The following is a 17,574-nucleotide window of genomic DNA, read 5'->3' on the forward strand; positions in this document are numbered from 1 at the left end:
CGCTGTCCGCCGCCCCAAACGCAGAGCGCCGGTGCGGAGTGACGTGCTCCGGGGGCTCTCATCTACATGCACACGGCATGGGAGCCGCCCCGCCCGCCCCGCTCCGCGCCCTGCGCTGCGGCCCCGCCGCGGGAGCTGCCGCTGCTCGCCCGCACAGAGAGCCGGGGCCATTTTATCGCCGCTGCCCACCTGGAGAGGGCTCGTCCTGCCCGAGCCTCGCCACGGACAGCTCCTGAGGGCGGCAGGACGAAGGTGTCCTTGGCCGCAGCCCTGCAGGGGAGGTGATGCCCCACCCGTCTCACCGGTGGAAAAGAGATGGAACAAGTTCACACGCTCCCAGCGAGAGGGAGAGCTGGTAACGCGCTCAGCTCCGCGCGTTTCCCAGCAGCCCGAGTACAGAACTGGCTTGGGATCCTGCATGGAAATGATATGGTTGGGACCACATCCACGGGCAAGAGAAGTTCTTGCTAAGCATCCATAGAAATACAGACTCATAGAATAGTTTAGGTTGGCAGAAATGTTTAGGAGCCCATCTGCTCCAAGCCCCCTGAAATGAACTGGGACGTCTTCAGCTAGATCAGGTTGCTCAGAGCCCTGTCTGAGCTGACCTGAAATGTTTCCAGGGATGGGGCATCCACCGCCTCTCTGGGCAACTTATGACAGCACTTACCACCCTCATCAGAAAATATTTATTCTTTATATCTAGTCTAAATTGATAATATCTCTGATCAAAACCATTAACTCTTTAATCTTAATGCCTATGGGCATTAAATATTACTTTCCAAGAGCTTCTCTGTTCATGTTTACAGTGATCCTCCTTTTATACCAAAAGATACACCCATCTCACTTAAAGGGCTGCCTACCCTAGGATATATCCTGGTTCTGGGCATTTTTCTCCTTTCATCCTTCCTGCTTGGTTTCATTCTGCCAACTCAGAATCTAGCAAAAGTTAGAACCTTCCTGAGTTCACTGAAACTTGGCAAATCCTGCTCAGGTTTTCCTGAGATATAAATTCTGTACTGCTGGTCCTACTTCTGACCCTCCCAGTGCTCACCCTCTGCAAGGCCTCTGAGGGTGCAGTTTCTTTGAGAAGATGTGTTTCTGTCCTAGAGGAATTCTCCCCTGGTCTTTTGAGGATCACCAGTGAGACCAGTGTTGAGCAGAAAAATCCTAAACTGGAACTTCAGCATTACCCAATCTTATCCCTGGAAGAAGATGCCACAAGTTTGTGCAGTGCCATCTCTTCCAAATATGAAATATGGAAATATAGCCAGGATTTAGTTATTTCCTACCTTACTGGATTCTTAAACACAAATAATGCCTAGGTGCAGGATCAGATCTTTCACTCAAGCTGTAGCAAAATTCTCTTAGTCACTCAGCAGAAGCAGCTCAGAATCTGAAATTTTCCAGTGCTTTGATTATTTCAGTAGTATTCTTTTTGCAAATCTCCCACAGCACTACATTTTCCTAGCAAATAACAATTTGCTTTAAGAAAATATTGAACTAATGCTCAAGTGCAGCTTATTTGAAGGCTCCACAGCATTTAATATATTATAGCAACACCTGCTGGTCTTGATATGGTTAAGAATCTGTTACATCCCTATTTCCATTATAAACTCCAAGTTCACAAGCTGGCCACAAGAATTCAGATTGGATTCTGACACGAGTTTATCATTTGTCCCAAGGCTTGTAAAACACCTTCAACTTTCTCAGAGAATTTACCAAGTTTTGATGAGGATTTTTTGCACCAGTGCAGTTTTAAATGGGCTTTCACAGACATGATCTCATCCATGACTGGCTTAGCTAAAGGAAACCACTTTTTGACCTAAGTAAATTTTCTTAAATGGTCAGCTTAAAATATTCTCATATTCTTCTGTACACACCACAGACTATGTGCACATGGCTGAAACCTCAACCAATATCACTCAAATAACAAATAGCTTATATAGCTCACTGTTCCGTCAGACATCTCAAAGCAAGTTGCAAAAGAGACACTAGAGCTGATTGAAGGACAGCAGAAGTGTTTCTGGAAAAAATTAATTATCAAATTATATATTTTATTTTTTCATTGGAACCAAACAAAAGAGGCACTGTAATATTTTCACACGAACAGCACTTGAGCTGAAGCACTGTTTCCTGCCCAAAAGGATCAAGTTCCAGTTTTAATTCCCACAGGAAAGGCTTAAGTTGCCAAAAGAAAATTTGATCAAAATCAATATGTGTAACAGCTAGATTTCAGTGAAAATGCTTTAGCTGAAAGCATACGAATCAGTTCCAATTGCTGACCCATCCTACAAATAGAGATCATGGGAAGGCATTGGTAGCTGTTCCCAATCAATGGATCAAGCCAGAGGCAATGCTGGGATTCCATTCCAAACCACAAATCCAGTTTCTCTCTCTTTCTCTCACTGATTTTCACTCCTGTTCATCTCCACACTGTTCCTTTTTCCATTCATCACTGAAGATGGATCAGGAGGATGCTGTAAAGGCACACCGAGGTACGGTGCATTCAAACAGCAACACACAGGTGATGATCACACTCTGCACCCCTGTGCTCCCACAGGGATGTTCCAAAGGGAACACCTGGATGAAGGACAGATGGCTGCAGATGAAGGTGGTGTCAAACAGCCAGAGGTAAAGGCTCTGAAAAGCCAGTCAGCACTCTGACAAATCCATCTGCCACAGGCATCTCCCTGAAATCAGCAAAGATGCTTTATTGCCTTGGGGCACTTCTGAGCTGCTACTGGGCTGTCAAATGAGCTGGGGCTGTAATGGTAACAGCAGTTTGTAAAACCAAACCTTGCTGTTGTCTGGGGCTCTCCTCAAAGCTGTGCTTGGTCTTGTGCAATGTTGACCTTACAACAGTTATATTTGCTTCTGTTAACTCTTGGTGACTGCAGAACACTCCATCTTGGCATGATGATATTGACATAGAGGAAAACTTCATCTGCTTCTGCATTTAAAATCCTGTTCCACTTAGCTGCTGAGGTATGAGACAGAAAATTTCACTTAAAACAAGAGGGGACTCAAATATTTTGCAAAGCACTTTGGCAGAGCATCAGTCTTACAGTCATTATCTACAGAGCCTATCATGCAGCTCCTCAAGGCAACAGCTCCAAGTCAATCTGACTTCTGGGGTCAGTTAATTTGGACCTACTAACCTCAAACAATACACATTCTATTTAGCCAGCTACAAGAAACCTGTAAAATGTGCAACAACTAAGAATGATCAACATATCATCTGGACAGTTGTCAAGTTTTCCCAAAAAGTGCTCAGAAAAATGAGACCATGTCAAAGTCCATCCCTACAGCAGAACCCTTGGAGGCACCATGCCATCAGTTCCAGGGGTGGTGGGTACAAACTCAGATAACCAGTTTTCAATTTTCTATGAGGTGTTTTATGTTGAGTTTCATTTTTACTGAGATGAAGGAATTGGCTGATGAAACAAAAAAGTAAGATTTTACTTTTGAGAAAAGGCAAGAAGAGAGTGATTGAAAAGTTGCTTGAAAGTTTTTTGAATTTTAAAAAGCCTAGGTTGAAAAAAAATGTTTAATTCAACTTAATAACCATAAAATCATTCCCAACCACTTTTCCAAAAAGACAAGATTGATTTACCATATCTAAAGAGACATACCTTTCTGATCATCCTACTGCACGATATGAGACATTTGCAGGAATGAATAATGTGTAGAAGAGAAGACTTTGATGTTTAAAGTATTTGAACAGTAGCTTTAAAGAAAGAAAAAGACACCACAGACAAAATATTATGCCAGTGATGATCTGCAACTGTAGATTCCAGCTGTATTACTCACACACAGACATCACCTAGCATTTTCCTGGTGAAACCCCAACTGCATTTGCTAGCACTTTGCTTAGAGCTTTAATACAGCCTAGTATTTTTCTACTTTTCTACTTCTTTAGAAGAAAGCAGCAAGAAAGGCAGGCAGCAGTGTCGGGTCTGTTGAGCTGGCAGACACAGAGCTGAGGCCCTCACCCTGCTGCCAAGAGGCACTGCAGCCCCTCAGCTCTCGGGGAATTGGGGTTGTGCAGCCCCTCCTGACCGCAGTGCCAGCACTGAGATCTGCACAAACACCACTTTTACACGAGCTGGGGGAGGAATAAATGGGGAAGCCTCAGCTGTCTCACACTGGAGAGGTTTCCAAGCAGCCTGCTAGCTCTGCTGCTGAGCTTCAGAGGTGAGGCCAAGCTGGAATTGAAGTGCACGAGAAGGCCCAGAGTGAATAATCTGAATAATCCCTCTGGCAACAAGGTGCTGCCAGGTCCCCAAGGCTCCAGCCCTGCCCCTGTGGATGCTGAGGCTTTGTGGCACATTCACAGTGCCCATCACTGTGAGCAGGGAAGGCTGGCAGAGGAATCTGGCATCCACCTCACTGCTTTAAAAAGGCTGGAAGCCCAAAAGCCAGGAGGGATTTCCGTGCAGTGACCCTGTGCTGGGAGCATTTAGTGCTGGCTCAGAAAGTGAAGGTGTGTGCAGAATGGACAGGCCTGCCCACGACCAACTCTGCTTTCCTTGGGGCAGAAGGACAACATGCTGTGCAGTGCCTGAGCCAAGATGAACGTGTTTGCTTTAGCAAAATGACCTCTGTGCTGCCCTTCCTACACACCCCACACCAGGGGCATTTGTTAGTGGGGCCACAATTACAGGGTGCAAGGACTCCCTCATAACGAGCAGCCCTGCTCAGAGCAGTGGGCATGACACAGGGATTAAGGTTTCACAAGATTAGCCTGGAGGGGCTGAATTTGAAATGCATCTTGAGGATGGTTCTAAATGAAATGAAAATCTGAACACACATTTCAGAAATTATATATATATACAGACACACACACATATTCCTTTTAATTTTGGCTCTATTAGTCACTTAATAAGATTACACAGAAATTCCATAAATGGAATTTGGGATGCTTGCTCTAAAACTGCAGCAATTCCCACTTGCACATGGGACAGATCATGCATTATTCTACCACCTGTGGCTGTGACACAAATACACACTTCTTTTATATTCTTATTGTTGCATTAAAGCTACAGGTTGACCCTGCAGAATAAATTTATAATGGACAGCACAACTGCCAGCAGATCTTCTGTTTTCATACCTGTGAGATTGTGCTGATGACCACCCTGCAGTAAAAGCATGCAGATAAAACTCAACAATTAACCAAATGTGCACTAAAACCCCCAACAAACCAGAATATAAATAATGCCAAGACTAAAATATTCAACCCACATACTTCTATTTTACAAAGCTCTAATTTATAAACATTACAGCTCTCACCAATTTTAATAAGAATTGAGCAGAGCTACCTTTTTAAAATCCAACTGCATAGTCCTCCATCCATTTCCTATTATCTCCTACTGCAATTCCTGAATAGGCGCTTGTTTGCTAAGAGAGGATTATCACCCTTCACCACGATCAAAAATTACTTGCAGGAACTGAGATTTACCCATGCAACAAGAGAAAAAGCATCCTTGAGGACCTTGTCTGCCCCAAATGACAGAGCAGCTCAGCCCACCTGCACCTCAAAAAAGGGAATGTGGCTGGGACCTGCCTGGCAGCTGCTGCCCTGGGATTCTAAGTTGCAGACTGATGTTTTTGATCATCCCCATAAGTTACTGCAGGGAATTTCAGAGTTGCTGTGATAAGATAGAGGCTCGCATGGGAAATAAATCAGGGAAGCTTTCAAGGACAGCTTCTATGTTTATGAGAGTTGCAATAAAGAAAATAAATGTGCAAGAGATATATAAATGTAATTTAATATCCAGCTATTACAGATATAAAATTACCTCATTATACTCCTTGAAATCCATCTTTACTTATTCCTGATGCCAAAAACTTACAAAACCCTAAACAATGGCTAGGCTGTTAGCATGCTGAGACTTCTACTTTTCCCCCTGTCCTACATTATCTTCTGGTTCTGCATGTTCCTTCTTCTGCTGCTCCCATGTACTGCACAGGCTTTAAAACAGTGACTTTTGATAGGGCTGTTTTAAAATAAAAAGGTTCATGAATGATGCCCCTAATTCCAGGACAAAATAAATTTTCAGCTCTGTCTGTGACATCTTGTAGATTATGATCCTCAGTTCCTCTTTGGAATCCATTTGTCTCCTTTCCACTTCTACTCTTAAACAGCCAACCTTATGGTGGCACAATTTCCTGTCAGGTCTTTTATTAGTCTTTAATCAGATATTATTTTAGGAAACCTGTCCAGATCAAGTTTTCTATTCCAACATGTTTTTAATACAGCAGTGCTGGCTTTGGGGAGAAGCCTGTTCTCAGAGATGAGCAATGTAAGAGTTCTTCACTGGCACTGAAAAGCTGGAAGGATGTTGCTCCCCGTGCTGAAAGCCGATGAAAAAGCTGAACATTATCCCTGGCTTAGAATAGTTAAAAATATTTTGCTACTGGAATTGCTCTGAATCCAGTAGGGCACATTAATCTTTGGCCATCATCATAGCAGCCCCAATTCTGCCAGGAGGAACAGGCTTGTGGGCTTGTGCAGGTATTTGTCCAGGCTGATCCTCTGGTAGGAAAAGAACCTCATACAATATTCATTACTTACTCGTCTCTGTCTTGATGCACATTATTAAGAGCTGCCTGGCCCTCCAGCAAAATCTTCACAACAAAATTAAGAAACACAGCCAGCCATCATGTCAAAGTCCTAAGAGATTAAACATTCTAAGTGCAGCAGCATCAGGGTAAATTAGTATTGTTACCTCCTGACCCCCAGAGCAGCACCCAATGCTGGCTTTAAAAAATAAAAATAATGAGATTTTTAGATTCCATTTATTTTGAAACAACAACTGGCAGCTTGAGAGAAGAAAACATGTTTTGGCAAATAAAGCTGACATTGACATTTGTAGTAAAGAATAGCTTTATGGTGCCTTGTCACTGGGCAAATCTGAAGAACCACTGCTGCCTCTGATGTATGACGTTTTTCACAGGGACGGTGAATGTATGAGTAATAAAGAACATTTAGTACAGTTTGTATCTTCTAGATGTTCAGAATATTTAAATAGAAACAAAAACATTTCTAGCATTAAAGTCTTCAATGTATTTTTAAAATATTTTATCTTAAAAAAAAAAAAAGGTAAAGGCTGATGCTTGATAAAATTCCATGCTAAAGCTATGCCAGTGAGAAGCCTTGACAGATGGAAGTAGGATGACAAAACCACATTCATTTAGTTGGGTTGGATTCCCTGATATTCCCAGTAAAGGGCAAAGTCCAATTTAACAGTTTTGGAGAGAGTCTTTAGGGGCTTTTGTTTTTTTTTAAACACACTTGAAAATCAGCCAGTCAGTAGGAAAAGAACATTTAAAACTATATTTGACTCTGGAAATGCTTTCAGAACTGTTCTGTCTTTGCCTGCTCCAGACCACACAACTTCTCTAGCTTTCAATTTCTCCATCTGAAAGCTGGGGACAGCTTGCCATAAGGCAAGTGACAGAATTTGCTTTTATTAATCTCCCTCTCAATTGATTTAGAGACCATATGGAGTTTAAAACAAAAAGAAGTCCAAACCAAGAAGGACAAGGAAAACCAACAGATCTGTTAGGAGGCACCAGAAGTGCAATGGTGAGGGGAGCTGCAGGTAGGCAGAGATGTGTAGACATGACATGCACACATATTCATCACCTTTTTAGCTCTAGATGCTGGGAACACATTCTCTATTGTTCATTAATTCTATGGTGAGTAGACAGATTAAGCATTTTTCCCTATTAATTAATCTTGCTCTGGGCTATGAAATTGAAAAGCTTAATTTATTTATATATTTACTTATTTTGAGGGAAAACAATTTCTCAGCAAAGCCCTCCCCAGTGAAACTGCAGCATCAAAGCCTCTGGCCATGCTCCCAAGCATTCCATACTGTGCCTGCCTTCAGCCACTACATCATGATATATAATTATAGACACAGATCACTTACTGCTTCTGATACAAAATACAGGGAGATATTTTACATTGGTGGCTTGGTTGTGGTACACACATTAATACCAGCCATAAAGGACAGATCCCATTCCACTCATGTGAAGGAAACATGAAATGGATCAGGCCTGTAGTTTTCTTTATGTTGTTTGTTATGATACATTACACCCAACACACACCCAGTGGTATCAGCTCACCAAAAAATCCTGATATTTAATCCTTTAATGTCCATTGAGCTGCTTTTGATTTGCATAAACCAAAGATGAGCAGCAAGCAATGTCTGGGCTGTCCAGCCCTGAGCAAGGGTTTTATTGGTGGTGGTTATTACCCTCCCCTCCTCAGGCACACAGACCTTGGGAGGATGAGGCTGGGCTGAGTTTAGCAGGGACCTGCTTTGGCCTGAAATCCTGGGCTTTCAGTTGCTCTTTAACAGAGAGTGTTGCAGAGAGCTGCTCTGCTGCCTTTTAGCACACAATTAGTACAATTCCCTGCCAGAGAAAACACTAAAGGATAGCTCGGTGATAGACTGGGGTTATTCAACTTTTGACAAAAGGTTAGGGGAATTCTCTTGAAACAGTAATTGTCTGTCACATGAAATACTGCAGCTTCTTGGGCACAGAAGGGAGACACCATAACACGAAATGGATTAGGGCAGGAGAAAGCTAGAGGCAGGTAGGTTAATAGAGAGGAATCCAAATGGACTTGCCAAAATAGTCCAGGGAAGAATGGGAACAAAAATAAAGAATAAAAGTTAATAAGTACCTCAAATTTATCTGATGTGTTTGTAGCTAAAATAACTGAAGCTGGTTTCCTTCCAAGTCTTGAAGATTTTTGAGGTCAGTATGTGCACAGGGAACTTCTATGGTATTGCAGAGGGGCCTCAGAGGAACTGGCACGTGAGCCAAAACAAGACAGAATGGCATAGGAAGAATAATGTATTTCTTGTGGTGACAACATTCAGTGCACCATGAAAAGGAGACTCACATAATAAACACATCATCCCAGAGCTCCAGAGCTCAGTCCAGACAAGGTGCCACTGTTACCTGGCTAACTGCAGCCAAGTGGAGTGAACTGCCTGCCCAGGAAAATGTTCTGCAGGTTTGGTTTGAGGAAATGAGATGTAGGAGGCTTTCAGAAGGGGCACACCTTTTTCAAGAACGAGTGCACGAGTCAGGTTTGGAACAGAGGGTAAGAAAGTAAAAATTTATAATTTAATCTTGTAATGGAGGCAGAAGCGATGTTCACAGCACTCATTTTACAGCTAGCTTTAACTGGTCACAGATCCAGCTACTGATTACCACCAAATTAACTATGTTGATGAATCCTTCAGCCTGTATCTTTTCTCCCCCATGACACTTTGCTAATTTTTTGTTCTCAATGGCTGAATGGAGCATTTATCTACAGCAGGACCCTGGTCTTGACTGGGACATGAGCTGCTTCCATCTATCACGTAATACACAGACAGGACAAGTGATAGCAGCAGTGATAAGAGCAGAGCATCTTCATAACATCCACTTTATGTATGACATAAATTAATACATCAGATTATTCTTTAAATAGCCTACTCTATAATTAGATAAGTGAATGCTGCCATGTAACACTAATACTAATGGAATTGGAAGAGCTGGATACCAGCAAGCAGACGGTGTTGAGAAAATTCTCTTCCTTGAAAATGTTAATTCATTTAATTGCCATTAATTGTACATAACATCAGTGCAAATTCAAGCACGAGAACTGAACAAGCAGTTCTGAGCCTGACCTTTGCCTGGTAAAACCTTGAGTTTAAGGAAAATCTATCTGAGAATCAGTGAATGTATTCACTTTCATGCTCACCTAGCTTTCCAAAGCACGCTGCAGGTGTGCAGACAAGCCCAGTACTAAGATAAATGTAGCCCAAATTCACCTCAAACAAAGTGCAATTTCTATGGCATGCACAACATTCTAAGCCACATTTTCCATGTGTTGTTCCTCAACTGCATGATTGTGAACCTGCAGCAAACCTGATGGTGTCTTGAAATGGCCAGAGAAGGAGCCTTTCTATCCACTCCTCCAAACCACAGTAAATCCTGTAATAGATAATTCGCTTCTATGGATGGACTTTTCCAACCTAAACCATTCTATGATTCTATAAAAATCCCAGTGGGATTTTGGGGTGCAGAGAAGACAGAAGACAAGACCCCTTTGTTTTATGGAATGAAAAACTGAGATCTGATAGCCAACAAAACAGTGCCATGATGGACACAATTTGGTATGCTAGAGGAAAACACTTCAGTCTTTTGGGAATTTATTGTCACAAGTCAGCTGCTTATACTGGATTAGAAAGGGAATTAGAAAATACACAACCCAATTAAAAAATAATGTTTATTTGTTTGCTTCTTGCAGATCTTTTGCTCTTTTATACTAGCTCCTTCTCTTTTCCATTTTTACTGAATTCAATATCAATATTGATATTCACAAATAAATCCCAAGATTCATGTCTTTTTAAACTGCCTCTAGCATTTTTCACACCACATCCTGATCCTGCAGCTGTAACTGGAGCTGCTGCAGTTTCCATCAGCTCCACAGCCCCAAGCACTCCCCAGGCGTGACTTCAGGGGGAGATGACCTCAGAACACAGTGACCTTTCCAGAACATCAAACCAAAATGAAAAGGTGCCCCAGCCTTTCAAGCAAGGACACCGAAACCAATCAATATCACTTTGCACAGATTTATAGCTAAGTTGAAGGATCATGCTGAAGGCAAAGCAGAAGAGGAATTTTTCTCTGTGTTTCTCTAAGAGTTTTTCTGTTGGTGAAAGTTGGAAATGGAGCTGGCACATAACAAATGCTGGTAGTTAACTCTGCTACCCTCTGGAATGCTCCATTAAAATAACAAGGACAGTAACAGGTGATATTTCAAAGTAGCACTGAAATTCCAGCAAACAAACTGTAGGACTAAATGTAAATACCTGCACAGACTTTAGGAAATACCCATCTCAGATTTACCAGATTTGAGGTTAAATTCCCATTTTCCATCAAAGAGCAGCAAAATCAAATTACAAAATTCCTTAGACCTATGAATTCTCTGTTGCTTTTAGAAGTAAAAAGATTTTTAAAGACACAAAGTTCTTCCTTGTTGAAAAGAAGAAAGAAATCCAGTAATTTATTAGGTTCCTTTAAAACCTGTGAAAAAAATTCATGCAGAAAGCTTGTGGCACTCTACTTATTTTTACTTTCATGAAAGAACTTGATGATTAGAAAAGAAACACAAACATTCCATACTGAGTTGAAAGGAAAACTTCAAAAAAGAAAGGAAGAAACGAGTAAAAGAAAACCCTCCAAAATGATGGTCTAGAAAATTCCATCAGTCTTAGATGAATAAACACATCCCAGTGTCACATCTGACACTCTGAACGGTTCCAATAACTTCTCATTTTGGGAAGCAAAGCTTGTACAGAACAAGGAATCATTCAGCAATTAGGGATTTTCCAGGTTTTGGTGCCATTTCTGTTGTGCTGGGCCTGGCTGTGCAGGGGCTCTGCCCCACTGCACCCTCAGCTGCACTCTGGTCAGCTCAGCAGGGCAAAGAATTTGAATTTTAAATTGCAGAGTTCCCTCCATCTTTCAAGTTATTCTTGTTTGATGCTCAAAGCCAGGAAAGTCAATTGAAACTTAATTCTCTTCTTCTTTGATTTATAGCAGCTGTGGATTAAGAAGGTGATTTGGGACAGATTCAATTGTTTCCTCACTGAAAAAAAATAAACAACCAAACATAAGAGCTTTTCTAAAGGTTTGCACCTTGAATAATGGTTGTGTGTGTGTTTTATTGTATTAGACCACTATATTTTATTAGAAAGCATTATTCAACCCTTATTTCCTGGAATTTCACCATGGCCCATTCATGGGAGTGAGTGAACAACGCTCAGTGCTCAGGACACAGGGGGACAAGGGATTTGGCTAACCTGGGATTTCATCCATTGAAAAACAGACTTCAGGCACCCCAAAATGGGCCATATGAATTCACTGCTACTGTTAGTGGGATATTTTTAAAAAATAAACTTTAAAAGGGTGACTTTATTTCAACATTTTCACATCTGTCCACACTTTTAAGTTCTACATTTCTACATGAAGTGACATGAAGTGGACCAGTTCTGACCCTGAAGAACTTTCAGTTTTTTATATATAAGTATAAAAAGTTATAAAGCTTTTATATATCTATCTATATTTCACAATATATTTTATTGAAAAAGCTTAAATAATTAATTTTGGTCTGGATACTTCTCTTTACCAATGTTTTTATTTAGTCAACAAAGGAACAAACAAACCAATTATTTGTATATATCCAGTCTCCTTAGTAAAGCCTTCCCTTTTCAAGTTTATAGGAGACAGCATGCTTCAAAACAACCCACTCTGATCTGGGGCTTAGAGAAAAAAATGTTTAGTTCATATAAATCAATATACCCTCAGTGAGGAACATGAAACTGTGCTTTCATGCCAGGCCAGGAACCTACCTGGTTTTACTATCTCAATTCAGAGTAACTTTTTGTTTGAAAATGTATGTGTTTCATCACTCAAAAATATACAGTTAAAAAGAAAAATACAGAACACATTAATGATGTATTTCCCTAAAATATGGGCATTGAAATGCACAAAGTATTGAAAGATAGGGACATGCTGTACAAAAAAATAGGACCCCTTGACAAAAGAGGAATGCTTTGAAAAGATAAAGGGAAGATCAATATGTTCCATCTTTATAGGCTCTCATCTTGTATTCTCCTGTAGTCTCAAGTCAAAGCCTACTTTTGTCTGTAGTCTAACAAAGAGTATCGGTGTTATGAAAGGTACAGTGGTTCCTTCTTTATGCTCCCTGATAACTCGTCATTTACAATCAGTCTGGGATTCAAAACAGCTTTTTCTTTACCTGCCTGGCTCCCTCTCAGGGCAGCTCAGCTGTGGAACCTTGGTTCCCTGCAAGGCTGCTCCCTTTTCCTGCTCCCTCCCTAAACAAGCTCAGCTCCCTACAATGGCCACAGCAGGAAGCTGGGGGAAGAATAAATCTGTTTATCTGCCATACCTCACAGCTGTGTTACACACTGGGTGAAAAACACCTCAAAAATACCTTAACCCCAAGTGAGGCTGTGGCAAATCCATCCCCATTCACCAAAGCTACAAACACAAGGTGTTGTGGTGCCACAGGATGTGCTGCCTTGGCTGAAGCTGAGGCATCCACAGGGACCAAGCCCAGAGATTCACCTAAGCAGCAAAACCAAGCTTTGCATTGCTCCTGAAGGTCCTGCTAGGGAAATATAAAACACCCCTCTCTGGGCCAGTGCAAGCCACAGCAGCACAGCAATTACAGAACAAAGCTTGTTCTGAGACAAGTACCTGGATGTGACAGCAATCACTTTTATATAAAGAGACACCACTTTCTTCTCTTTTCACCTAATTATCTGTATTTAAGCTGTGCCTGTTTACAAGAAGTCATGCAGGATGGAAAAAGAAGTACAAAATCACACTCCCTCTTCCACAATAACTTAAAATAGCTTCCCTGGAAACACAGAGTCCCTGTGATATTCCTCGGTGTCTCAGCCAAGAAAACTTTACAAAGTCCTTCCCTGAGGTACAGTGGGACTCTGTTAAGTGGGACTCTGTTATTTTTGCCTGTATTTATAGCAAGGCTTTCCTCTCCAGTTAAATAGCATTGGTATTCAGCACTATTTTGAGAATTTCTGGAGGAGTTGGGGGGAGGTGGAAGGGACGAGGGGGGGATGGTGGTGGTGGGTGGTCTGTCTGGGAAGCAACATCCCTCCATAAACTCATGGCAAGGCAACTTGCAGGACCACCTACATGAGTTGTCACTTTCTGGCTCCATAGACAATTCACTCAAGAAAAAGGAATTCTCTTCAAAATCAGATTAATGGATGTCTTTTTCATGTGTCACCATTCTGGGCAATTAAAATTACATCAGGAGCAGACTGGTTAGCTCAGAATATTCTACAGCTACTGCACAAAATAAAAGGTGGGGTATTAGAGGGTGCAAATGAATTTATGTGAGCACAATCTTTGTCCTCCAAAGCAGCTACACTTATAGGAGCCCAGAGCTGGAGGCAGTGGAATGTTATAGTTTCATTTCTGAAAACTAAAATTCATCATTGCAACATCAGGGATTGCAGGGAATCAGAAAATCCTTTCCCATGTTGGCTCTGATCATAAAACCCCAGCACTACACACTCATGCAGAAGCCCATGAAAGTAGAAGATGAGCTTTCCTAATCTGAAAAATCAGTCAGGACCTTCACTTGAAGAAGAGAAAAGGGAGAGCAGGGTGCCCACCCCATCCAAAGGGCAGCCCTTGAGCCTGGGGCAGCATGAGGAGACTTGCACTGCTTCCTTAGCAGAGGCTGGAAATCAGACACTTGCTTTATCCTGACATAATTGCATTTGTTACTTGTGTTAGGGCAGATAAGGAAGTAGCCAGCAGGACAACAGAGTAAATGATGCCCACAACAAGCCTTCAACTTGCAAATACACAAAATCACCTTTAGAAACTCAGAACTCTGCTAGCTGAAAGCCTGGGTTCTCGAGAAGGAGGCAGATGTATCCTTGGAAGAAATGCTAAAAAAACAAAATCCTTTTGCTGCAGACAAAGAAAGGCTCTGAGGACTGAAACCCATTTCTTATCTTCCAGAGAATTGTTTTGTCTGGATGCTATTAGCACAGCATTCCTCTGATCATTTGTAAATGTCACTTACAAACTCTGGCACAATTGTTCTCTGCAGAATAGATTCCAGGGTCCAGCCTTCCTCCTTTCAGACTGCAGCCCATGCTCTGTGTTTAGTAAGGATGTTTCATATTGTGTTTTCCAGTTCACACTCCAGTGCCCACAACCAGCGCTGCACTGTACCAAAGCAGCTCCAGCACACTGCTGAATGTGTGATGTGTGACACACAAAGGATCCCACTCCCAGTTTGAAAACTTGCACTCTCTTCTCACAGAGCTTTCCTTCAAGTCACCACTGATGCTGGCTGGGTCAGGGAAGTGAGCTGAGCTGCAGGGAACCAGCTGCATGAACTCCCTGTGCTCACAACACTCTCATGCACACTGGGATTTCTGCTCCTGTCCAGGGCTGTCTTCACAGCTGCACTACTGGCTTGGTCCCTGCTCTCACACCTCCCAGTGTAACATCAATTTGCAGTATTTTTGATCCTTTTTGCTGTTGTTGTTTTTGCCAAGTGTATCACAAATAACAACTGCTGTTTACACAGACCAGATTGTCATTTATGTTGTCTCCTCAGAGGTACTAAGGCAGACAGGAAGGGAAGTTTTGGTTTTGATCCTCTGGTAAGAATTGCTCATTTCTTGACCCAAGTCCTACCTGCAGAAAGATCTGAAATTTATGCCAGTAGTGTCCATTAAAAAGGTATTTGACATGCCTCATCTCCATTCCTACTTAAAACAGGGCACAGCTACCCCACCACAGCATCTGATCAGCAAAAAAGTGAGGTAAAGACAAGAGCAGACATGGCAAATAAAGCTCTTGGGATGGCACACACCAGACAGAATTCTGTTCTGGATTTAATTGCTGCATGCAGGCAATGTGGGAATATAGAATACAAGTAATGGATGCTTCACCAGCCACTCATATGGGGGCTGTATCTGCTTGCTTAATTTTAAAACTCCAGTTATCAAATAAACATGCTGGACTCTGGGCCACACAAAGCAGATGCTGTATGTTTACTTCTACTTTGAGCTGCTAGGTGTGCTTTTTTCTTGGTATTTTAGTGACAATGTCCAATATTGAAAGGCACTGGCTGTTTATTAATTTCAAAGGAAGAAAGGGAACTCTCTGTTGAATTAATTAATTTCCTTCAACTCATGCAAGGCTTCAACTTCACAGTTTGTGATCAAAGAAAGGATGTCTTAAATAATGTTAAATAAGGTTTAGGTTTTACAATGTGCTATCTGCTAGTTTGGTTTCCACTTCTCTAACAAATCTCTCACAAATATATCATGCAAGGGCTCTGCAAAACACCTCACAGGAATGACAGAGCAAGGGCACTGGAAACAATGTTGAAACCAAACAAAAGCCATTTACTGCTTAATTATTGCCAGTTCTGAGATGCAACAACCCATCATCTCCTAAAAACTACCCTCTCCAACCTCCCCATAACCATCAGTGAGCAAACACCTTCAGTAAGGGGACTGATACCATTTTTTCTAGAGGATTCCAAAGTCAGGAGATTCCCAAATGCTGCCATGTACCTGATCCCACGCTGGTGACATCTGGGTTTCTCTTGGTGCTGCAGTGAGCAGGTCCCAGCCAGAAAGGAGTTTGCTCCTGCAGCAAAGGCATGGAGCTGGTAAAACTCCAGCATCACAAAGACTCCACTGATTCCAGCCCAATGCAGAGAATTATGTCATGTTTGCCAAAATATTAATGTGTGTTACGCTCCAGCGTTAACTAAAAACATTTCTTAATCCATCGGCTAATCCAAACAAACAAATTAGTATAATTGGAGAGCTGTGCTTGCGAATACAAAGCATAAAGAGAGGGAACACGAATTGTCTTGTTGTCATTCCTCTCAGGCAGCATGTGCAGCTAGTTCTGCTCCTTGCAGTCTGAGCATACTGGTATAATTGATGGCAACATTTATCATAACAGCAGCACAAAAGCATCAACTGCTTGATGAATTTATTTACTCCTGCCCAGAAGTGAAGCTATGATTGGACCACTTTATAAACATCAAACTGCTGTAGACCTGGTCTGTTGTTGTTGATTGCACAAGGGGAAAAGAGGGGGAAGAAAAAAGAATTAAAAACAGGGCAAATACCCATTGATTGGGAGGCTGGAGGTTCAGCCAAAAGACAAATGTCTTTCATTAGACGAAAACAACCATTACTTTATCTAATTTAAAAAAAATAAAAAATAATCACTCTTGCATCCATGATCAGTATTATCTGCTGCAGAGTTTAGTCCTTTTTCTGGCAGGCCTTTTCTTCCCAGCCCACAGTATTCCTGGAGGCAGAGGGTTGTAAAGGATGTACCAACCTTCCAAACCACCATGACAAGACTTAGCAAGGCAAAACCAGGAACCACACACATTCCTATTTTGGGATCTCTTGTCTTGCACAGAGAAATATGGGGTCACATTCTCTTTGCCCTGACACAACACAGTCATCTGAACCTGTGCAAAATTCTGCTGCTTTTCCTGGGTGGATTCTGCACTTTTTGTCCACAGATAGAAGTAAATCCAACAGGAAATAGGTCCAATGGCTCTACAATTGCTGGATTTCCAGACTCTGTCTCTAAAAGGATCTGAAAACCAGATGAGATGGAATGGTCTGCAACACTCAGTCTGCACACTAATTAAATATTGTTGGTTTTAAAATAATAGTTTAAAAAAAATTTCTTTTTTCCCCTGGTTGGCTCCTTTGAGTCCCCTCTGGAAGCACAGAGAACAGCAGTATCTGGAGATGAATTTCAAACATCCACTTGCTGTTTGGAGCAGTCTCTATCCAGTCTACAGCAGAGCCAGCAGTATCATCCCAGGATGATTCACAGACAGGGAAACAACACGAATGCCATTACAGGCTTCTGCAGGGTAAAGAGTTCATCCTTAATGAGATCTTAATGTCTTATAACTCACTAGATAAAATT

This window comes from Parus major, chromosome 15 (assembly GCF_001522545.3).
Source record: "Parus major isolate Abel chromosome 15, Parus_major1.1, whole genome shotgun sequence".
Taxonomy (NCBI): Eukaryota; Metazoa; Chordata; class Aves; order Passeriformes; family Paridae; genus Parus; species Parus major.